Source organism: Tenrec ecaudatus, chromosome 11 (assembly GCF_050624435.1).
Source record: "Tenrec ecaudatus isolate mTenEca1 chromosome 11, mTenEca1.hap1, whole genome shotgun sequence".
NCBI lineage: Eukaryota > Metazoa > Chordata > Mammalia > Afrosoricida > Tenrecidae > Tenrec > Tenrec ecaudatus.
The window spans coordinates 52,634,795-52,659,351 of record NC_134540.1 but is presented as its reverse complement, the minus strand read 5'-3'; the positions used below and the strand labels follow the sequence as shown (position 1 = coordinate 52,659,351).

General features: G+C 41.2%; 1 protein-coding gene across 1 annotated transcript in view; it reads left to right on the top strand.

The window, feature by feature from the left end:
• Positions 1 to 24,557, top strand: part of TACR1 (tachykinin receptor 1) — a 675,223-nt gene that overhangs the window by 130,184 nt on the left and 520,482 nt on the right. The window contains exon 4 of the mRNA XM_075563057.1: positions 22,744 to 22,823. The gene's annotated coding sequence lies outside the window, so the exon portion shown is untranslated. The remainder of the gene's footprint in view (positions 1 to 22,743; positions 22,824 to 24,557) is intronic.

The following is a 24,557-nucleotide window of genomic DNA, read 5'->3' as shown; positions in this document are numbered from 1 at the left end:
CTCCTGGCATGGTTAATCCACGAGATGCATTTCTGCTGGACTAGGGAGAGTCTTGTAACTTTGTCATTTGATCTTTCACAATGTCGACTTGACCCTGGTTGACCATGGTCTCCAGTGCTGCAGAGTAGAATGGTGTTCTATAGGGGTTTATAAGACTGTGCCTTTCTAGAAACAGGCTGGCAGGCCTTTCTTCCACTGTGCCTCTGGTGGGTTTGAAGTGTTCATTCTCTGGTCGGTTGTCAAACACTTAACCAGTTGTGGCTCACGGGATCTCCTTTCAGAGGCCCGGGAAGGAACTTTTTATCAAGCATCTTTATGGTTTCCTTTTGGTTTCTATAGCCCCACCTTTCCGAAATTTATTTCCCATGATTAGGCCTGGCATGCTCTTAGCCATTTCTTTCCAGAGAATCATGGGCTCTAAATGAATTCATCGCGGATGAATTCTGTTTATCGGCAGGAGGCATGTTGGGGGAATGGAACACAGTGAGGCAGGTGCCCCCAGAGTCAGCCCGACTCTGCAGAGAAGGCAGCTCCGTTTCCGTTTCCAGAGGCTCACCTCCAGCTCTGTCAGCGGGAGACAGGCAGTGGAGGAGGAGAGTCCGAATCCCGCTCTCCCTTATTTCTTCTCTCGAGCAGGCTGACTTTTTCTGATGGCAAAGCTTGTATAGGCTGCACCATCAAATCCTACTCTTCTACAAACTTTTCAGTAGATGGATTCTTCATCCCAGTGGATGAAATTCCACCTTTTCCTCTCACTGTCTTCATAGGTGGTTTTCGTGGAAGGTTGGAAAAGGCTGCACCAGCTTCCGCTTGGGACTCTACAACTTCCGGGTGCAACTTTCTAAAGGCTCTTCTGTTCTCTTAGATCATCTCTCTTCCCCGCCCCAAATCCATCCATTCAGACAAACCCATTTTATGGATTATAGAATAGTGCTAAATAGAAGTAATAATTATGGAGAATGAAGAGCTGCATCCGGCTCTCTGCTTTAGACAAAGAATCTTGATTTGAATAGAAAGCTCAGACATCCTCCGCTTTTGTGCTCATGTACTGGCTGGAGTCTTGGTGCCAATTCTTCGTCCTTTGGATGAGAGATAGGTAATTTGTAGTTGATTGTGCTGCACAATGCAGTGCCTGATGTCTGGTTAAACATCAAAACAACAAAATGGTATCATATTTCAGCTAATGACATATCCTTTCCTGTAGTGTATGGCGTGTCTTGAATACTGAGAAGTTGTTTTATAATTGGAGGGATTTTTCTTTTGCAATGTAGCTGCCACTCCATGTCTCCATCCGCTTTTAGCCTTGCTCTTTGAAAGAAAATTCTCTTCTTAATGCTACGTTCTCACCTCCTCCTCCCCTATTCACTTACTGAGTTCTGAGCCACTCAGGCAAGTGCAGCTGGCTTCAAAAGTCACCAATGAATTCCTTCCTAAGAGCCAAATACACCCTCCGACTTTTTAGCCCCTTCCTTATTTGATCTCTGTAACATCTAATTTTACCTTCCGACTTCAGAGAGAAAATAGATGGGAACAAGCTTGGAACTTCTCGTCATTATGCCCCAGTCACTACCTTCCTTCCTCCTAGGACTGAGCCCAGGATTTTGCTTTTTGATATTATTCTCTCCCCTCTCTTGACTCTAGAATTTCACTCTATATTCTCCAGTATTCAGCCTACCTCTAGCCACAGATCACTTCCACACCAACCTATGAGCCTGTTTAAGAATGTCTCACCTCAAAAATACTCATTTCTTCTTAGCCTTGATCTCATATCCTTCTTCAATGATTAGATGGCCGATCTTTCCTTGAACAAGTGGACTGCCAAGCAGTCTCTCCTTGCTTCTCCACAGCCTTACTGACCATTTTCTCTCGAACTTCCTAAACTATTATATATTTGTAATGTAATGATCATTTATTTTGATAGAATGTTGAGCCATCTTGAATTTTTTTCTTGACTCAGTTTGCTAATATTTGATATTTTACATGTAGTTATATGTCAAATTTGTTTATATATTTTCCCTTTTATTCTCTTTTTGTTGTTTATATCACAGTTGCTAATTCCTGGCATAATAAAGTGAGAAATTTCTGTTATTATTGGGAAAGGATGATTCATAGCATAAAAATTACCTATGCATTTAGCATGTAGTAAAATTCACCAATGAACTATATTGATTGGAACCTTTTCCAAAAAATAAGATCCTCGACTAGTTTTACACTTTTTTTACACTTTTTTTTACGCTGTATTAAATGTTCAGATTATTAATTTGAGTTTAAAATGGATTCTTTTTGTTGGCATAATTAAAACATCATAAAATTCTCACACTTAAAAATATATCATGCAATGTTTTTAATATATTAATAAAGCTGTACAACCATCACATTTTATCACCCCGAAATGAAATGCCCTATCCATAAGCAGGACTTAGGAACCTCAAACCTTTCCACCCCACCTTGCAACCTCATCTCTGGGGAGGAATGGTCTTTCTGTCTCCGGGGACATGACTCTTTTGGGCATCTCACTTCAGCCAAAGCATCCAGGGTGTGGACTCTTGTGGCTGCCTTCTTTTACTTCGCATTGGAAGGCTCCTTCAAGTCGAGGGTGCCTTATTCCTTTTCATGGCTGAACGTCACCTAGACATACCACACTTTCTGCATCCTTTCATTATTTAATGGGTATTTGGGTTGGTTCTATTTTATGAACAGTGATTCTCTAAAGAGGTTCTTCATGAACATATATCTTCAATTCTCATGGATGTTTTCAGTTCTGTCTAGCTGTAAAATTTCTAAATCTTATAATGTGGTAGCTAGATTTTATGTCAACTTGCACTTGTGCAAGGGTGAGTCCAACCTGTCAATCAAGTGGTAGGCTGATGATGACACCACCTTGGAAGGGTAGCCTATTTAAAAGACAGATCCTGGGAACTTCCCCCTCTGTCTCTGCTCCTTCACCTTCCTGACTGTTGGGACTTTGTGCCTGCTGGCCAAGGGTGGCCTCATGTGGGCGGCCTGACCCTGAGAGCTGTTGGCACCATGCAACGCTTCTGCAAACCTTGGCTGCAAGCAACTCTGCACTACCAGGCTATGATGTGCCCTGCTTCCCGCTTCACCTTTCTGGGCATTGGCCTGCACCTATGTGAGTCTGAAGAAGACTCTGGCTAACGTTGGACTTATGGAATGGGATGGGATGCCTTCCTTATATTAAGCCCTTGCCTGTACATAGATGAATGTCATTGGTTTTGTTTCTCCAGGCAACCCAGCCCAACACATACAGGAAAGTTTTGTTTAACTTTTTGAAAAACAGAAGACTGTTTTTCAAATTGGCCTTTCCTTCATCATCACAACAAGGCCAATGCACTTACAGACATCACATCTGCCTTTTAGAGAGGTAAAAGTAGGTGATGCAGGAGATGAAAATGGGAGAGAAGAAGAAAAAAGAGAACAAAATCATCTCCAGAAATCCCTGACCAACTTCTATGTATTTGTTAAAAACACAATGAAATCACATTCTTAGTTTTAAAGGAGGCTGAGAAGCTGACTACTAGTTTTCCAGCCCCTACCATAGAGAAAGTCAAGACAAAGGGGTTAAATGTGTTATTTCGTTATCCAAATGTCATGGTGTCTCATCATTAGATATAAAAGAAAACCATAAACATAATTCATTAATATAGAAGCCCCAAACCTTGACAAAACTAAAAAATCAAATATGGAAGTATAATATAAAATATACAAACCATAAGCAAATTGGCTTTATCCCAGGTAAGCAACAATAGTTTAATGTAAATGAATTTTGTCACACACTAGGCTAAAGCAGAAAGAAAACATGATTTTTCATAACAATTGAAATTAATTCAGCATAAGTTCGATGGTAGATAGGTACATATACACATATCTTGAGAAACATAAACAGATCATTGTGAAATGCTAAAGGATTCTTTGTAAAGACAAACACAGAAGAAAGGATAGCTGTTGTGATCATTATAATTTAGCACTTTTCTGGAAGTTTTAGCAAAAAAAATCAGCAAAATAATAGTAATAATAATACAGTTGGTTAACAACTGGAAATGACACAATAAAGGTACAGCGTTCATGTGATAGTTGCCTAACAACCAAAGAAAATGAACTAATGATGGTTAACAAGTTGTTCTGTTGAAAATGGCATCGAAGGCATTGACTTTAGAGGTAAAACATGTACCTATAGAATGTGTCCATTGTCCCTGGCAATTAAAATACCTAGAACGAAACTCATGAAAAATGCAGGACCCACTGAAATAAACCTTAAAAGTAAACAAAACCCGATATTTTACTAAAGATATATATCACGCTTGTGGATAAAGAAGACATAATTTCATAAAGGTGGCATTTCTTTACACATAAAAGTATACATTTAGTGAAATGATGAACATGATGAACATGGATAGAGGGGGTTCGTGGTACTGAGATTCCAAAATTCGTGCAGTAAATAAGCATGAAGTTCATGCAGTTCAGGGGACCTGTGTGTCTTAAAGTATATACATTCCTAATAGTGAAGAGGAGAGGTCTTTTCTTGCAGCTATGATGGAGTATGTTTCTATAAATCACTGTTCCCACGAAGAACAAGGAAAGCCATGCGTTTGAAGGTATTGGCAAGCTGCCAAGGCAACTAGAAGATAATGGCATGGTATCTTTAAGTGCTGAAAGAAAAAGACTAAAATTCAACACTCTGAGAAAATAATTACCAGTGTGGAGCATGAGAACTGAAATAATCAGACTTAGAGGCCGTTGGCTAGAAAGTTCAAGATGTTGTAAACCCTTTGAAAACTTCCCTCACTGGAAAACCGAAACCAAAGTCCCTGGCTCATAGGGACCTTATAGCACTGGAGAGAACTGCTTTTTGTGAGTTTCTGAGACTGTAACTCTTTTTCTTCTTATCATTAAATACTTTATTGGGGGCTCTTACATCTCTCATCACAATCCATACATGCATCCAGTGTGTCGAGCACATTTGTACATATGTGGCCATCATCATTTTCCAAGCATTTTCTTTCTACTTGAACCCCTGATAGCTCCTCATTTTCCCCCTCCCTTGCCTCCCCTCTCTCCTTTGTGAACCCTTGATAAGTTATAGATTATTGTTTTCATATCTTACATTATCCTCTGTTACCCCTTACCCACTTTTCTGTTGTTTGTCCCCCTGGGAGGGGGTTATATGTTTATCCTTCTGGTAGATTCCCTCTTCCTCCCCCCACCTTCCCCTTATCCTCCTGGTATCTCTATTCTCATTGTTGGTCCTGAGGGGTTTATATATCCTGGATTCTCTGTGTTGTGGGATTTTATCTATAGCATTGTGCATGTTCTGGTCTAATTCGATTTGTATGGTAGAATTCAGGTTATGATAGTGGGTGAGGGTGGGGGAGGAATCATTAAAGAACTAGAGGAAAGTTGTGTGCTTCATCAGTGCTATACTTTGTGACCGGTCTGTGAGGGATGTCCAATTGTCTACAGATAGGCATTGGGTCTCCACCCCACGCACCTCCCCTCACCCCCATTCACATTGGTATGATTTTGTTCTGGGTCTTAGATGTCTGATACTTGATCCCATTGACACCTCATGATCACACAGGTTGGTGTGCTTCTTCCATATGAGTTTTGTTGCTTCTCAGCTAGATGGCTGCTTGTTTATCTTCAAGCCTTTAAGACCCAAAATGTTATATCTTTTGATAGCAGAGCACCATCAGCTTTCTTCACCACATTTGCTTATGCACCCATTTCCAGACTGTAATTCTTTAAGGCAATAGAAAGCCCCTTCTTTCTCCTAAGGAGCAGCTGGTGGGTTTGAACTGCTGACCTTGAAGTTAGCAGCCCAGTGAGCAACCACTGCACCACCGGGGAATGTCTGTCTCTTTAAGAGAGTCCTAAATACTTCTTAAGTGAACCTTTATTTGGAACTCAAAGAAACCTAAAGGACTGCTTCTTCTTGAGCCCAAATATCTTGTTCTTTCTTTTTTCAGTCAAAAATACTTTATATTGTAGGTGGCAGCCATGACACTCTGCAGGGACACCAATGGACGTCAATAGAAAAGTAGGGAGATCCTGCAGACTCATGTGGCTAGGTTACTTCCTTAATTATTTTCTCTGCTTCTTCGTATCAAAATCTAGAGACCAAAAGTCTGAAAATCACTCCCTAAATCTTTTGAAATGGGGTAGTGGAGGGTATGACTTACTCTTACCCAATTTTTTACCCTAAGAATTTATTCATTATTTCATTTCCTATGTTGAATGAGGTTTGGCTACTCTGACCAACCAAAGTAATCTAGATTGAATATGTCCCCTCATCCTTACCCCCCAAAAGACATGTCGAAGTCCTAACCCTTGGTATTTGTGACTGTGAGCTGGTTTGGTAGCAGTCTTTGAAGATTTTATCCATTAACATGGGGTCCCACCAAAGTAGGGTGGATCTTATTAAAAAACGAACACACAGTGTCATTGTTGTTGTTGTTTGATGCCATTGAGTCAGTTCCCACCCATCTGAACCCGATGTGCAACAGAACTAAACACTGCCCAGCCCTGTGCTGTCCTGACAGTTGTTCCTGTGTTGTGTCCACTGTTGCAGACACTGAGTCAGTCCATCTTGTCATGGGTCTTCCTCTTTTCCACTGCCCCTCCACTTTACCAAGATGATGTGCTTCTCCAGTAACCGGTCTCTCCTGACAACGTATCTAAACTATGTGTGATGAAATCTCACCATCCCTGCTTCTATAGATCACTCTGGTCATACTTCTACCAAGACAGATTGGTTTGTCTTTTTGTCTGCCCCTGGTACTTTCAATATCATCATAATTCGAATGCATTGATCCTCTTTGGTCTTCCTTACTCAATGTCCAATGTTCACACAGAGATAAGGCAATTGAAAATATAATGGGTTGGGTTAGGTGCACATTACTCTTTAAAGTAATGTCCTTGCTTTTCAATACTCTAAAGAGGTCTTGTGCAGCACATTTACCAAATGCAACATGTCTTTTGATCTCTTGACTGCTGCTTCCATGAGCACTGATGTGGATCCAAGTAAGACAAAGTCCTTGACAACTTCACCCTTTTCTCTATTTATCATGATGTTACCTATTGGTCCAGTTGTGAGGACTTGGGTCTTCTTTACATTGAGCTGTAATCCATACTGAAGGCTGCAATCCTTGACCTTCATCAGCCAGTGCTTGAAGTCTTCCTCACTTTCAATAAGCAAGGTTGTGTCATTTGCATATCACTGGTTGTTAATTAGCCTTCCTCCAATCCCGATGCCAAAATCTTCAGAAAAGTATTTAAAAGTAGGCCACATTTAAGTGTTTGCTTAATTCTCCTTAGGAAGGAGTGAAAAGGTGGAGGGAGGAAGCATGTGCTCAATCTAGTGGCTAACACACAGGTGTTCTTGGCAGCCGTGCATTTGTGAGTATGTTGGGGGATTGTTAGTTGACTCAGACTTTCGGCAACTTTATGTGTAACAGGACAAAACATTGCCTGCTCTTGCCCCATCCTCACAAGCATTGGTACGCTTGTGCGCAGTGCTGCACCTTCTGTGTCCACCCATCTAATGGAGGGATTCCTTCATTATTGCCGACCCCCAACTTTGCCAAAAAGACCTTCTTTCCTGTCATTGGTCTTGCCTAATGACATGTCCAAAGTAATCAAGATGATGTCTCCTCATCTTTGCCTCTGAAGAGAAACCTTGCACTTCCTCCAAGACTGTTATATGTTACTATAAATCCCAAGCCAAACCACTACCATCTAGTCAATTCTAATCTGGAGCAGTCCTAGGACAGAGCAGAACTCCTCTGTGGGGTTTCTGAGGTTACACATCTTTTCAGGAGCAGACAGACTCCTCTTTCTCCCATGAAACAGCTGGTGGATTTTAGTTGCCTGAACCACTGCACCACCACGCCTCCTTATATATTAATAGAGCAGTTGACATATATTCCTGGGGTCTCAGAAATAAGACAAATGTGATGTGAAAGTCAGTGGATAGTGCTGCTGTATAGATCGCTTGATTTTCCGTTTCCCTTAGCTTTTATTAATAATTTTTCAGTGTTTGGACAGTTGTCGGAGCTCAGGTCCTGAGCATACTGACCTGAGTCCCAGCACTGCTAAATCTTGGCTGTGCGTTTTTGGCATCTTACTTACCAATACAGCTTCAGTTGTTCAGCTGCACAACGAAAATGAGACAAATACCTATTACATAGATTTGCTAGAAGTAATGCCCTTTGCACAAGATCTGGAGCATGAATGTTTAAATAATGTTTCTTTTAGAAGAATGATTACTATTACTAATATTTAAAACTTAGCTAAACTATCTTGTCATTAGAAGATAATGACAAATTTGTTTTTACTAATTCATTCATCAACTGTTTAAAAACAGCTCCACTGAGACAATTTACATAGCACAAATCCATCCATCTAAACTTTACAATGAATAAGTTTCCAGTAAAGGGAAAAGAACTGTGCCCCTATCACCCAAACACATTTTTAGACTCTGTCTATCATCCCCCAAATTGCCTCAGGTTGGCAGTCAGTTTCCACTATCATCCTCAGCAGTAGGCAACTATTTATCTGATCGCTGCCTCTATAAATTTGCTTTTTCTGAATATTTCATATAAATAGCATCATCTGGCTTATTTCATTTAACATAATATTTTCAGAGAAAAATTGAGAAAAGAGATTTATATCAACCCATAGATTTACTATTTCAGGTGTTCTTCATTTTTTCTTGGGATCTCAGTGGCATCATTTTCTTGCAGGCTGGAGTACCATTTTATTAAATACATTATAAGACTGGTATGTTAGGATGAATTCTCTCCATTTTCATTTATCTGAGACTGTATGTATTACACTTTTCCTTTATTTTTTTGCATTAAAATGTTTTATTAGCCCTTCATCCACATGTCACACAATTCAGTAATTCAAACATATCAAGAGGAGTTGTACAATCATTACACTCACTCGTACATTCTCTTCTTCCTTGTATCATTGCTATTCATGTATTTTTCTAATTGTGGCAAAAATATACACAAAACATTCTCCAATCCCACAACTTCTACATGTATAATTCAGTGACATTGATTATATTCTCCATGTGACACAGTCATTATTGCTGCCCCTTTCCCAACTGTTCCACCATCATTAACATAAACTCAATGCCCCGTAAGTAACAACTCGTTCGCCTTCACCCATGGTAACCATTGGCCAAGTTTGGTGTTTTCTTTTCCTCTCTTAGTAGTAGGTTTTCTTGGTATAGTGTTCACATAGCATACACTTCCATGGTTGAATTGCTTTAAAAAATAATTTTATTGGGGGCTCATACAACTCTTTTCACAATCCATACATACATCAATTGTGTAAAGCACATTTGTACATTCATTGCCCTCATCATTCTCAAACATTTGCTCTCCACTTAAGCCCATGGCATCAGCTCCTCATTTTCCCCTCCCTCCCTGCTCCCCTCTCCCTCACAAACCCTTGATAATTTACAAATTATTTTGTCATATTTTGCCTTGTTCGATGACTCCCTTCACCCACTTTTCTGTTGTCCATCCCCCAGGGAGGAGGTCACATGCAGATCATTGTAATCGGTTCCCCTTTTCTACCTCACCTTCCCTCCACCCTCCTGGTATCACCACTCTCCCCACTGGTCCTGAAGGGATCATCCACCCTGGATTCCCTGTGTTTCCAGTTCCTATCTGTACTAATATACATCTTCTGGTCTAGCTGGATTTGTAAGGTAGAACTGGGATCATGATAGTGGATGGGGAGGAAGCATTTAGGAACTAGAGGAAAGTTGTATGTTTCATTGTTGCTACACTGCACCCTGACAGGCTCATCATCCCCGTGACCTGATCAAGAGGTGCTAGTGGAATTTTGTTTTTTCAGCATGTAGAATAGGTCTTTCTACTGATTTTTGGCCTCCATCATTTCAGAAGGTAAATCAGTTGTTATTCAGACTGAGTCCACTCTGATGAGGAGTCATTTTTGTGTTGCAGCTTTTGAGACTCTCTTTGTCTTTCAATTGGTTGGCCAGATATACCTAATTGTAGATTTCTTACTGTTGATTCTATTTGCTGTTTATTAGGCTTCGTCATTGGAGGTTGTTGTCAAAATTGAGACTTTTCCTTCAGTGTTTTGGTTTTTTGTTTGTTTGTTTGTTTGTTTGTTTTGTGCCATCCTCTTTCTCTTGCCTCTTCTGGGAATTTATGTTCATAGATATGATAATGCTCTATGGATCTCTAAGTTTCTATTATATTATCCTCAATATTTTTACACTCTATTTTTTACATTGTATACTTTCTAATGATCTAGTTATTTCTACGTTTTGTTCCCATATGTTATTTCAGATTTTCCCTTAAATATACTTTGGAATAAAAATTTAGTTATTATACTTTCAACTTGACTTGTTTCTTTTTCTTCTAATAATTTATATTTCTTTACGTAGAGTAACTCACTTTAATTCATTGTTATGCTTTTCTTTAACTTTAAAAATATTGCTTTTCAGATTATTTGAATATATTTATAATACATGCTTTGAAATTTTAGCCTACTAATCAATATCTAGGGATACCTAGAGGTAGTTTCTAATGAGTATGATTCTATTTTTATTATTTTAAGCCTTTAGTTATATCTTTATTCTTTTACATATATCAATACATGTTGGTAAAAACTAGACAATTAGTTATATTCACTTCAATAGAAAGAACATAAACCATTGCCAGGGCTTCTATGGGCAGCCAAGTGTCTCGTGGGGTTGAGATCCTTGGTTTGGAGGTCCAGGATCATGCCACTGGGCACATCTAGTCAAGTGCCCTCATCACTTGGGTAGGGCTTCTACTCTATCCCGTAGATCATTGTGTGGCATCTGTATTCTGAAAAAGCTGGCAAATGGCCATCGCAGCCACAACAATTGGTGTTTGTTCATCTGTTTTCATCTGGAGCAACAGAAAAAGAATCAGGAACAGAAGGAGAAAATTGGATGTGCAGCTACTTGCCTCCATGAACAGCTGACTCCATCTTTTCGTCTAAAAGAACTGAATGGTGCCCTGCTACCATTACTGATCATTTGATCAACCACTCTATAGATGGACCATGGCCCAAAAGAGACTACCTGTCATAGACTTTAAAATTATCTGGAGTCCAGATTTTCTGGTGCCAAAGAGGCTGGATGAACCCCTGAAACTATTGCTTTGAGAGAAATCTTAAACTTTGCTTAGGAAGAGATGAAATGCTGCGGAAATGCTTATTGAATACCGTGCCAGCTTTATAAATAAAATGTCTTTATAGTTTCTGTAGAGTTGATGCCCATTAGGGAGGCAGTTACATTACAGTTTGTGTCCAAATTGGCAGAAGGCTGAGAACATCCTTTCCAGCGGCCACAGTGATGGCCACTTTCTGGGACCAAGCAACACCACCGTCTTTTCTCCAGATGTGCTGGATCCAGGGAGAGCACACACGCCGCACTCACGCCAGCACCTCTGATGCCAAGGGAAGCAGGCAGAGCTCAGGGGCTCTGTCTCTTACAGGACAGCTTCTGGGGATTAAGCTACAAAGTGCAGCTGAAGGGAAAGAGTGAGTCATCAGTAGTGTCTAGGCAGAACCTGCCAAAAGGGTAAATGCACTTCAGTGATAGAACCAGTAATTCAAATATTGAAAGTAGTTGAATGAATGAGAGTGACCCCATTTGCATTCTGTGCTTAGGGCACTATTCCCAGTGTGCTTGGGAGCGAGGAATACATATATGCCTCCCACGCTCGTGCAGCCGCAGCACCAGGCCCACCGGGCAGCTGACTGTTACAATATTGGTACAAATAGAATCAGGCAGGCATTTATAAAAAGAACATTAAAATATGTGCAAGAGCTGATTTTCAGTGAGGTTTCAGTTGCCAAAAGACACCAGTTACCATGTGCAAAAATTTCTCCCAAAAAAGAGAGATCAGAGGAAGCTTTCCTTGGCAGCAGGATGTCGAAAGCCCAGCTGACGTATGGAGACAATCTCGCCTTGCTTCACACCTAACCTGAACACATGGAGGACAAAACTGGGAAAGACTTTGCCGAGTGCCATGTGGGTTGTTGTAGCTTTTTGTTGTCTGTTTTAATGGCAAGTCTCAGGCTGCCATAAAAATGCAAGGATAGATAGATATAGATAGATATAGATAGATATGCACATCTATATATAATCTATCTATATATCAGTTAAGAGTAGGGGCAAGTTTACAGAAGGTGCTACACAACATTAAGTGCCCCCCACCCACATACAAAAATCAGTGCAGAATGCAAACACCAACCCCAGGTCTGGCTGTATCTCTGAATGTCAGAGGGAGACTAGCCCACACCGGGGCTCCGAGTTCCCTGAGCCAGGGTTTCTCAACCTTAAACTTTAAGCCCAAAGTAACCTTAAGCCCTCACCAAACAAGTAATAGTTGAGCTCAATTAATGAAAAATGTCTGCTTTGAGTGCTGCGCTCTTCTGGGATCTATATCTATAGGAATCTGAGAGGGCAGTGAGTTTATGTGGGGTGGGTGCAACTTGGGTGTTAAGACTGGCTATACATCGTAAAGAATGTAATCAATCTCACTGAATTGTGCATGTAAGAACTGTTAAATTGGTTCTTGTTCTGCTGTGTACATTCTTTATGACCACAGATACATCATTTAGGAGAACTGATTATAAGGATCTACATATCACCTCTTCCATGGGTAATGGACAACAGAAAAGTAGATGAAGGGAGACATTGGACAATATAAGATATGACAAAATAGTAATAATTTATAAATAATCAAGGGTACATGAGGGAGGGGAAAATGAGGAGCTGATACCAAGGGCTCACATAGAAAGCAAATGTTTTGAGAATGATGAGGGCAACAAATGTACAAATGCGCTTGACACAATGGATGGATGTATGGATTGTGATAAAAGTTGTAGGAGCTCCCAATTAAATGAATTTTAAAAAAAATACAACACTTGCTCTTACAAAACTGTTGATAAAAAAATTCCCGGATTTTACATGAAAGGAAATAAAAGTGTCTCCTGATAAGACATGGTAGATAAACATGAATCAGGAATAAATAAATAAATAAAACAAAAAAGATGCATCATTTAAAAAATTAGACATTTTAGGTAATATATTGCAGCAACTTTGGAATATAGTCTTCAACATTTGTTTCTGTTGCTTTGTTTCTTTGTTTTGCTGAATAGTGTACCTGGACTTAATCTATGAAATTAATTTCACCCATGACTGATATACCCCTTTTCCTTTGTCATATTCTTGTTTTTATTTTTAATCCTGGCTTCTTAGGGGTCAATCCTCTTTCTGTGCCATTTAGTGCTCAGCCAATGATTGGACAGAGCCAGTTTTCTCTGCCAATTGTTCCCCACGTAGGAAGAGGACTACATTCTAACTTTAGGCTGCTGGCAATTCTGCAGCTTCCACTCTCGACTGGGTCCTTTGGCTTCTCTTCTGTGCCTGTGCTGCCTCCAATGTGGACCAAGACTATGTGGAGAGATTGGTCCTCCCCGGTCTTTATTGTGGATATGTGTACCCACAGTGAATCTACTGCTAAAATTGCCAATCTCACTGACAACACGGCATAGGCATGGCCCGGTCTCCAAAGCAAGTGTACCCAGAATGGCCAATCTCTTAGTGGTTATGACTTGTCTTGCTACGGCAAAACATCTAGGACAATTAGGCCAAGCGAAGGGGGAGGCAGTAGACCCCAGCAAGAACACCCTATCTGCCCACCTGTCTTAAATACCCCCACCAATTTTTCAAGCCTAGCAACTTCTCAAGTTGCTGTATGATTTTGGTTGATTTCTAGAATGTAGAAACGGCTGTTTTTGTCCAGTTTTATAGTTGCTTTTTGAGGAGATTTGCAGATATCCTCACTCAGCCAAACCCTAAATGTCTGCTTCATTCATCCAATAAATAGCTATTCACTGTTTTCTTGGACAAGCCCTTTGGTAGGCATGGGGGTGGGTACCTAATGAATGACCCAGACCTAGTTACTCTCCATATGGGGCGTATGTTTTATCAGGGGCAATGGTAAGTACATTATCTCCTTATTAATGTGGTGATTGCTATAAAGGAAAGGCATACTTTTGGTTTTATTTCATGTTTTATTAAATTAGCCATAAGTTATAGAAGCACAATATAACTTTTAGTAGTATTTTTTGTAATGCTGCTGATGTAATATAATTCTCTTTTCCCTGATCCTGATAGGCTTGTCTCTAAAGTACAGCTACTGATATATGTATATATATATATATATATGAAATTTTGTTAAAGAATTGTATTTTTATTGTTTTCTAAAAGGTGCTTTTCTCCAAAATGTACATGCTGAAAGCTTTCAGGTATTTTTCAGCCCCTCTAGATACATTTACCTCTGTTTTCATATTAGACCCATTTGAATCACAATTTTGGTCTCTAAATATTCTAAAATATCTGAAGTATCTTGCATAGTTGAAGTAGAACATACTTGATGGAATTGGGAAAGAATTTAAATTCACTTAATTTTATTTTTGGACACTTAATTGAAAGGGAGGATTAGGCTATTTGATCCTACTTCTGATTTTTACTAGATTTTATATACTTTGCTCTGCTATTGTTAGTGTAAGTTTGTGGGATACAAATGTATTTCTCCCCAGGATGTTCCCCATATTTATTTATGCCCAGCCTTGGATACTGCTTGTAACACTTGGTACATAATTGTAGCCCACTGGGAAGCAAGCTGTTTAGAAGTCATCTCCCTGAGAATCATCCAGAGAATCAGACTATGTCTGACCATAGCTAGGGTCACACCCTACTGATAAGGATAGTGCTTGTTTCCCTGGAGAGCCCAGAGTTAAGGTCTAACCAGCTCAAGGATGACCAAGGTTAGGCTGCCATCTTGAATCCAGGATCTGCCCATCTTGTCACATGTGTACCCCTAATCCCTCCTCTTCCTATTGCATGTACAGCGCTAGATCCTCCTCCTCCCATTGGTGTATTGCCTGTGGTACAACCCTTTCCTGTGATGTATGTCATTACCTGTAACTAGCGGGATTTTTGCACCTCCCCAAGTATACATAAGCCTTGGTTAGAAATAAATATTTCTCCTCTCCCCTTTCTCCTCATGTCTGCCACCTCAGGGGCTGAGGTGAGCATGCTACCATGAATTGTGTCTGACTCCTTTATTTCATTCTCTCTCCTATCTCTCTCATTCTCTATGACTTTGCCATAATCTGTATATATTATTGCTGTACATTTGCACCTACAGACCTGTGATATTGTCAGGGGCTGGAAATCCTGACATGTTTATTATTGTTATTAAGACCTTGGAACTTTTAAAATAAAATAAAGAAACTATCTTCACATATGATATTAGTTTCAGTGTAGGAATAGGATCTAGATCCCAGGCCCTCAAACCTAAGAATTCTTAAGAGCATATCTGTAAAGAATTTAAAAGGAGCCTGTAGGTGGTGCAAATGGTTAATATGTTCTGTGGCTCACTAAAAGTTTGGAGGTTCAAGTCCAGCCCAAGGCCCTTTAAAATAAAGGCTGGGCAGTCTGCTTTGGAGGAAATTCCATGCAGCAGAGTTCTACTCAGACACACGGGTCCGCATGAGTCAGCGTCAGCTGCTTTAGAGGCAAACAAAAGCTTTTAAATCATAAAGAAAACCTGTTTTCTTGTAAGTTAATCTGGCTGGCTGTGGTCCATAACTTTGAATGTTGTTCTAACGATCGAGAGATGACTCCTTAGGAGGAGAAAGGAAAGCTGCAATTCCCATGACACCAACAAAGATATCTTCCTCATACTGCGCTTACCTCAAAGCATTACAATTAATTTTCATGGGTAGAGAGCCTCCCCTAGCCCGCAGGAACCTTTAGAGTCAAATCCAAACCACTGCGTGGAATCGGGCTGACTCACAGTGAGCCCTCTGAGCGCTCCTGAGACAGGAACTGTTGATGGGCATTGTTGGCTCGAGGCCCGAGGGCTGCTGGTGTTTCCTGGTGCAGACCCTGCAGACCACAGGCCAACGTGTGACCACCCACCACCAGCGCTGATCACCTGAAGAGCAATGACAAACGTCCATCAGGTTTCTGTCCCACATCCTGGTGCGGCTCCCAAACACCTCTAGGGCTCTGTAAATTTTTCCGTACAAAGGAAATAAAAGGGGGCGCAGAGGGCACCTTATAGTCTGAAAGCCAGTCCTTGGCATGCCAGTGTCTCAGTGAAAGACTGAACTGCGAGGTTTCATAGAGCTATCGAGAAGGTTTAGAGAAAAGGATAAGGGTTAAGGACACACAGATGTCGGACTGTCACTGGGTGGGTGGACAGTGAGGAAAATATTCCCACTGTTTCTGCTGAGATTTCCTACCAAAGAGAAAGGCAGCCTGTTGTCATGACGATGTCATTGAACGCATGGAAACTTGTAAACGCTGTGTTCGCCAGGGGTCCACGTCGAGCTGCGTGAACTCATGTGAGGCCATGTTTCTGGGTCTCTGTAGTCCCAGCTGCATCCTATGGGAGTGATTAGACATTTTTGAGAGTTTCCTGTATGACCCACATCTTTGGATTTCACCAGGAATGTTTTTTAAAGTTGATTTTCCAAAAGATTTATTTTAAAGTCTAAGATCAAGTTGTGTATTTTTGCAATAATAAAAGTGAATTGGAGATTGCCAGGCCACTGACCAGTTTTCAGAAGAACCAGGAACTCAATTCAGTCCCAAATGCCAAGACTTTATATATATGTCAGAAGGAAAAGTGATGATTTGCTCTTTGTAATGTAGGGCAGTTATTCAAGTCAAGTAACTTAAGTAGGCCTGTCTTCTCAATATTTGAGACCTGGAGCTTGCTTTTTATTTCTGTTCTGAGAGTGTTTGTTTTGGTTAATGCTCAGCAGAGAGGGGGAAGAAAAGAGAGAGGGAGAGAGGGAGAGAGGGAGAGAGGGAGAGAGGGAGAGAGAGAGAGAGAGAGAGAGAGAGAGAGAGAGAGAGAGAGAGAGCGCTTGTAAATTGCAACCACTTTTCTTCCACAGCCATAAGCTGATGTCAAGAAGAAAATGATAGAAAATGTCAGCTTTGCCATCTATGACCTCACATTCTGCAGTTTCCCCGGGGGCCTGTGTACTTGTAGTTTCTTAGACAGGAATTAGACCTGATCATACAACGTAGGCGCACTCCAGACTGGGCATTCTACAGCCTCACTCTCAACAGTCGGGAACAGAATACTTGCCATCAAGTTCTCACACTTTACTTTTCAGCTAGAGAACCGTGTCTCCTTCACAAACACAATCCTGAGACCATGGAGAATCTCCTTGATTTTGTTTTTAGTTCTTGAGATTGAATTACTTGATCCTGACTTTCTCCTTAGTTTCTCTGGGTTGAGGAGCCCTGGTGATGCAGTGATTAATTGCTCAGTTGGCTTCTTGAAGGTCGAGGTTCAAACCTGCCAGTTGCTGTGTGGAAGAAAGACGTGGCAGCTTTTTTTTCGTAATGATTTACGGCTTTGGAAACCCTATGGGTCAGTACCACTCTGCCTAATAGGGTCACTCTGAAATGGAATTTACTCAATGACAGCAGATTTAGGTTTTGGTTTACTGCCTAATTGGAAAGAAGTTGGTGTCTTTAAAGGAGTGCCCTTGAACATAATGGCATTCATTAAGGAGCAGCCTGCAGCACGAGGAAGTACCAAGAGGTAATGTTGGAAGGCTGGCCAGGGAGGAGGGAAGAAGGCAGAGGAGGAGGAGTTAAGGACAAACTCAAAACCAAATTCATTGCCATCGAGTTGATTTAGACTCATAGTGACTCTGTAGGACAGAGTAGGACGGTCCTGTCGGGTTTCCAAAGGTGTAAATCTTTTTGGGTGCAGACAGCCCCAGCTTTTTCACCCCTGCTGAAGAGCGGGTGGATCCACATTGCTGCTGTTGCCTTTAAGGCCAGTGAGAGGTAACTATGCCACCAGCGCTTCCAGGAGGAGAGGTGAAAGCCGAGACCAGAGGACCAAGCAGGAGAACAGAGAGCACTCACTGGGTGATGGGAGAACATGGCGAAAAGGAAAAGAGAAGAAAGAAGTCTTAAAGAAACACCCTGCTGCTGCAGAGCTTCACCTGCTATAGAGAGTCGGGTTTTTGTTTGGGTTTTTTTTTTTGTTTGTTTGCGTTTTTGTTTTTTTGATAGAAATTGTTGTTCTTACAGGGATCCAGAGCTGACTGCTCTGAGTGTCTCAACAGCATAAATCGTTGGACTTTGACGAAGGCTGGCAAAGGTCTTTAATTTCTTCCAAGGAATGGGGTATACAGGAATTTTTTTTATTACACAGATCAATCATTAAAGCAGCTTAGATGGTATTTTTCATGCAGTGAACCTGAACTGAAATAAGCATGGTAATCATTGCAGGAAATAAGCAAGTCTTACCCTCATAAACTTGGAGATTAAATTGTTGTAAAAAATTATTGATCATCCCAGTAATAATGTGATTCGATGAATTGAATTTTATGTTATTTAGGGACTTCCGAGTAAAATTATTCTAAGGCTTGTTTCTTTTGGATGAGAGGCTGTGCAATCTCATTTAGGATGTAAAATATTATAATTGCATAAATTACTCAGATCTGGTTTATGATATGAGATTTTTATGATAAACAAATCTATTATTATTATTATTGCTTTTTATATTTCAGGGAGTGTGTGATTCCCTGATGAGATCAGTTTCTTTGTGACCCTATGTCAACTTTCTTGGCTCTTCCACCGATTTTCCTCCCTGGGCTCCAATTTTCAAGGGAGACTGTGTCATGCGTATTCAGATTCTGCCAAGAAAAAGTGTTCCACTTCCCACAGTGACATTTACATCAGTAAGATTATTTATATCATTAAGATATTATCTATAATGGAGCACAGCTAAGGGAGGAGGTCAATGCTGACTTCTTACTAATAGAAGAACACTCATAAATATTAGGTCTGCAGTTGGATTCTTTCTATAAACAGAGTAAGCCTTAAATTCACAATGAGATTTCATCATCTGTTAACTAATGCCTGAGATTCCTTTATTTTATTTTGTTGAAATTCCTTTCAAAGCAAAAAAGGGCAAGGACTTTCTTAAATAGAAATTGTCTTAATCTACGTTTTCCCAAAATGATGTTAACCTAAGACAAGAGTTTTCATGTAAGTTTAAAAAAATTTTTTAAATAATCTCAAGAAATAAGAGTTAAGGCTTAGGGAGAGTGAATGGAAGGAAGGAAGCAGGGAAGGAAGGAGAAGTGATCCAAGGGTGTACCATTGGACATTCCATCGCTTTGGGCAAAGGCTCAATTCATTTGGGAATGCTCGAGGAGTCAATTGCCTTTGAATTATTCACTTAAAGGATGTGCCCCCTGGTCAATGTCCATTAGCTAGCTCCCTCTCACTTCCAGATTTGTCCATAGGTGGGATGGCTGAGCATATTTCCACAGGTCTCCAGGAGGTGGTAGCAGAGAAGGTGCAGGCAGAAAGCAAGAGATGCATGGTACAGCTAAGGAGAAGGACTGTCATATTAACACTCACAGGCAATCAGTAGCCACAGCAAAAGCTGAAGTCAAAAGTTGACCTAGAGGAGAGAGGGAGAGGCCCAAAGGTGTCAAGATGCTCAGAGATGAAGCTTAAAATGCCAATAGATGTGGAAATGAAGCTTAAACACAGACATTTGAGTCAACATAAGAGGGTCTCCTTAGAGTACACCTGGGGATGGACAGAGGACACTGAGCCCACGAGAAGTGTTTAGGTAAATAACCTAAGGAACATCATACTTGGAAAGGAGGTAGGTGATTTCAAAGGCAAGTTGGGTGTGCTACATTATTTTTACTTGAGCTGGAACAGTTGGACTTCACAGAACTGGAGTCTACAGAATTATAGTGACTTCAACATCATCTGGTTGACTCCTATCTCTAAGTTATCTGAGTGACTTTGATCCTTCGTTGAGTAACTTTTGCCATAAGTCTTCCAATGCCAATGAAGTCGCAGTCTACTGAGGGAATCAATTCTATATTTGCCTACCCCTAACTACTGAACACAGGGTGTAGGTGATGAACTGGGTTAGGTGTGACTGCTAACCACAGGCCTCGAAGTTCAAAGTCAGCAGTCATTTTAAGGCATAAAAATGAGGCTGTCTTCTGCTGTAAAGATTTACAGTTTTATAGACCCAATCTAGGGTCAGTCTGAGTTGGAATTGAGTTGGTAGCCGTGGACTTGCTTTTCCTTGTTTGTTTGCTTTGTAACTCCTAAAGAGAAGGCCTGGTGGTGCGGGGCTATTGTGCTTGGTTGCACACTGAAAGGTTGGGGGGCCAAATAGGGAGAGAGATGAAGCAGCCTGCTTTGAAAACCTTGAGAGCCCTGTAGATGAGTTCTACTCTGCCCGACAGGGCAACCAGGAGTCAGAATCAATTCTACAGCAATGGGCTGCATTGTGTTTTCACTACTAGATGATTCCATTGAGACAAAATTGTCTGAATACGATTTCTGCTTGTGGGTTTTAGAGTCCAGAGTTGCACAGAACTCTAGAAGGTCAGGAGGGTTATCATGGCCCTCTTAGAAACTAGTCCCCTATGGCAGGTTATGAAACTGGAAGGACATCATTTCCTCCCTCAGGCAAGGCTTCATGGAAGCCACTCTGTACTGCGAAGTGTAATTGAATTCTCTGCTGGGCATTGCCCCCGACTCCTCTCACATAAACTACAGCTCAACCCTATGGTTAAACCTGCCCTGCATTATATTTGATGGATTATTGTTCATTTGTTTGGACTCACGGGAGGAGGCTTACGTGAATGCTTATTACATTTTACCTTGTTAGAACAGCCAGCTATTTTCACCTAATAAGACTTTCATAATTATAATTTTGACATTAAAGATATTTGCTATTGTTTTCAGCTTTCTGTCATCTTCAGTGAAAAAGTCAAAATGTTACCAAGACAAGAATGACTTTACTGCAACCAGAACTTCCCTTTGGGAGTTGTCATTCATTTATTATTTAACCTCCCATTGTACTAGTAGCACGTAAGTCAGGGAAGAGTGAAGCATAGTTGTCAGTCCTTGTTGAACAGGAGAAGCCAGCCATAGAAGAAGACCAACCTCAGAGTTACTGAGTGGCTCCATTTTCAGCAATAGACAGGTCTGTCAGGGGAACAAGAACATTAGTGAGGAACACACACCTTAAGGATCACATCATTTGAGATCCAGATGCTGTAATTACAGAGGACAGAGGTCAGAAATATTCGGAAGGGAGGAGGAATGGAAACAGGAACCCTGGGGAGGACGGAGGATAAGTGATGTTACATTCTAGGGATTGCCATCAATTAACGTAAAATCGCTGAATGGAAAACTGATCTGCCCCGTCAGCTTTCATTCAGTTCACAATAAAGCATTTAAAGCAGCAACCCCAGCGACAGCGGCAACCCCAAGACCAGCCGTTATTAGTCTGGGGAAGATCCCAGTCGGTGGTGGCAAAGTGAACCCAACACTCCGTCATTAGTCTGGGGAAGATCCCAGTCGGTGGTGGCAAAGTGAACCCAATGCTTTCAGATTTGGGCGACTAATGTCTGTATGGGAGCAGGGGTGGCCAATGGCATTCCCTGGCAGTCTGAGTGGCGAACATCTAAGGGCACACATCATGAGCCAACAAGGGCACTGTGTTTGGTCATTACTCCCACTGAACTTGCCAACTTCTGTGACGTCAGCGAAGTACAGACGATGTTTTCTCATAGAGCTCTATGCTTACATTTCTCCAAACTAGAACTCTGCCATGCGCCCTACAACATTTTTCTTAGCTTGTCCTAGAACAAATGTTCTTACCCTAGAACATTTTGCTTAGCTTTTCCAAATGAGAGAGGGAGGCAGAAGAATTCTGGAAACTATGTGATGACAAAAGAGGCTCAAGGGTGATGTGGAAAGGTCGCAGTCAGCCATGGCCCTTCTGCAAGGACTGCAGGGGACCTCAATATGCGGGAAAGCGCACATGGACAGCGGATCCTCGAAAGCAACCAGAGGATGTGAACTCCTGCCTGACAGCTCAATGTGAGCTCAATAACACTGTGTCCGACTTCTAGTCTATGGATAATAACTTTGTGGAGCTTAGGCAGCTAAGTGTGTGATAACTTGATACAACAGTAATTGAGAATTAATAAAGACACATTATATTTTTCATTCCTTCAGATAATGGTGGGATCCTGGTTTAACCCCATATCATGATTCTAGAAACTAAACCCAACGTCACCCTCCTATTTTATAGCCACTTGGATACAGTAGCTGTTGAAATAAAAAGTCATAAAACTTTTAAGTCATAAAATAGGATGAAGTAGGGGTGAAAAATGGAACCAATGTTTTTCCTATGACTGCCATTATGGGCTTGCAGAGAGATGGAGGGGATATTCTTCATTGCCAGCCTTACTCATCCAAATATAAATTAAATTATCAAACAAGCATGAAGTAAAGATCATTCCTAACCATCAGAGCTGCTTACAGACAGAATAAAAAAACTCACTGCCATCGAGTCTGTTCCGACTCAGAGCGACCTCGTAAGACAGGGAAGAACCGCCCCTGTGGGTTTTTGAGACTGTAACTCTGTATGAGAATGGAAAGTCTCGTCTTTCTCCTATGGAGCGGTTGGTCATTTTGAACTGCCGACTGACCTTGCAATTAGCAGCTTATTGTGTAATGACTCCTACAGGTGGGATAGGCTGCCTCAAAATGTAATACAGAAGGAGGAATTGAAGCTAATGAATGCTCTTGTCTTCTAGGCCAAGATTTGAATGCAGGGGCTGGCTCCTGGTAGCTCTAACTACCAGTGACTGGAGAGTCCTCCTGGTGGCACAAATGAGTAAGTGATCAACTAGTAATCCAAGAGTAGCACCATGATTGGCTTTCCCTCCAATTTTAAAAGTATGGTGTAGCTGACTGGGAGGGGTCTGGTGCTTTGTGGGTTTCATTGCAGGGCGATGGGAATCTGGGCATTTCAGTTGGGGGTGGGGTTGAGGAAGCATCCTCTTTCTGAGATGTTTCAGAAGAAATGTCTGGCGATTCATTCTGCAAGGCCGCTGTTCTAGTCTGCAACATAGAGCATCTCCAAGAGCCAGAATCAAGTCAGTGGCAGCAGGTTTGGGTTTCTGTGGTTTTGAACACTACCTAAACTCCACTGTGCTAGATACTGTTACGTGTATCCTCTCATTAAACCTACGTATGCCACTCATTAAACAACACTTAAGCCGTGGAGTATGCAAGATCATCCTAGTTTACAAATAAGGGACTCAAATTTAAGGAGGTTGATACTATATGGAGTAATGGGGGTTCCATAGGCTTTATATGAGGAGCCTGGAGCCTAGAGGTTATACCTGCCACGTCTTTGTATTCCTGCCCAGAAAGTGACAAGACCGCACATGTAAGCGCTTGATAGCGTGTCACGGACTGTCACTGGAAGAGCTCCTATCAATTAGCACAGCCTGGGGGACGCCACTCCATGAACAAAAATCCCTCTCACTGTGACCAGAGAAACTAGCTGTCACTACTCCCTAGGATGTCAACCTGCCTGATCTTGAGTATGCCTGTGACTGGCTTCTTGAAATATGTATCCGACTCTTTAAACGATCTGACTGGAATTTCTGGTTAAACTAGGTAGGGAGAGCAAGTACTTTCTTCTATCCCCTTCCTAACTCCTGCAAAACTGACAATTAAGAAATTAAAGCATACAACCTACTAAGTTATATATATAATAGGGGGAGAGATATGAAAATTACAGGAGATTCAAAAGGTCCACAAAATGTTGGTGAAGGAAAAGAGGACATATGAGCTCGAAGGGACGAGAGAAACTAGAGAAAACAGACATTTGAAAACTTGGTGTGACTGGTGCATATGGGAGCTGGAGGCACAGGGAATCCAGGGTGGACGATACCTTCAGGACCAGGGGTGTGAGGGGCGAGGCTGGGAGAGTGGAGGGTGAGTGGGTTGGAAAGGGGGAACTGATTAAAGGATCCACATGTGACCTCCTCCCTGGGAGATGGACGGTAGAGAAGGGGGGAAGGGAGACTCCGGATAGGGCAAGATATGACAAAATAACAATCTGTGGATTATCAAGGGCTCATGAGGGAGTGGGGAGCGGGGAGGGAGGGGGGAAAAAAAGAGAACCTGATGCAGAGGGCTTAAGTGGAGAGCAAATGCTTTGAGAGTGATTATGGCAAAGAATGTAGGGATGTGCTTTATAAAATTGATGTATGTATATGTGTGGATTGTGATAAGAGTTGTATGAGTCCCTAATAAAATGTAAAAAAAGAAAAGAAAAAAAAGAAAGAAAATGATTAGGGCAAAGAATGTACAGATGTGCTTTATACAATTGATGTATGTATATGCATGGATTGTGATAAGAGTTGTATGAGCCCCTAATAAAATGTTTAAAAAAAAACTTGGTGTGAGGTAGTGGAGCACAGGGAATTGGTGAGGACAGAGGAAAGATAAAGGACAGATAGAGAGTCCATTACAGAAGGCCAAAGTTGTGGTTTGTAGGCTGGGTGTGCTGGAACCAGGAGAATTTATCTATGGTCAGTGAAATGAACTGTTATTC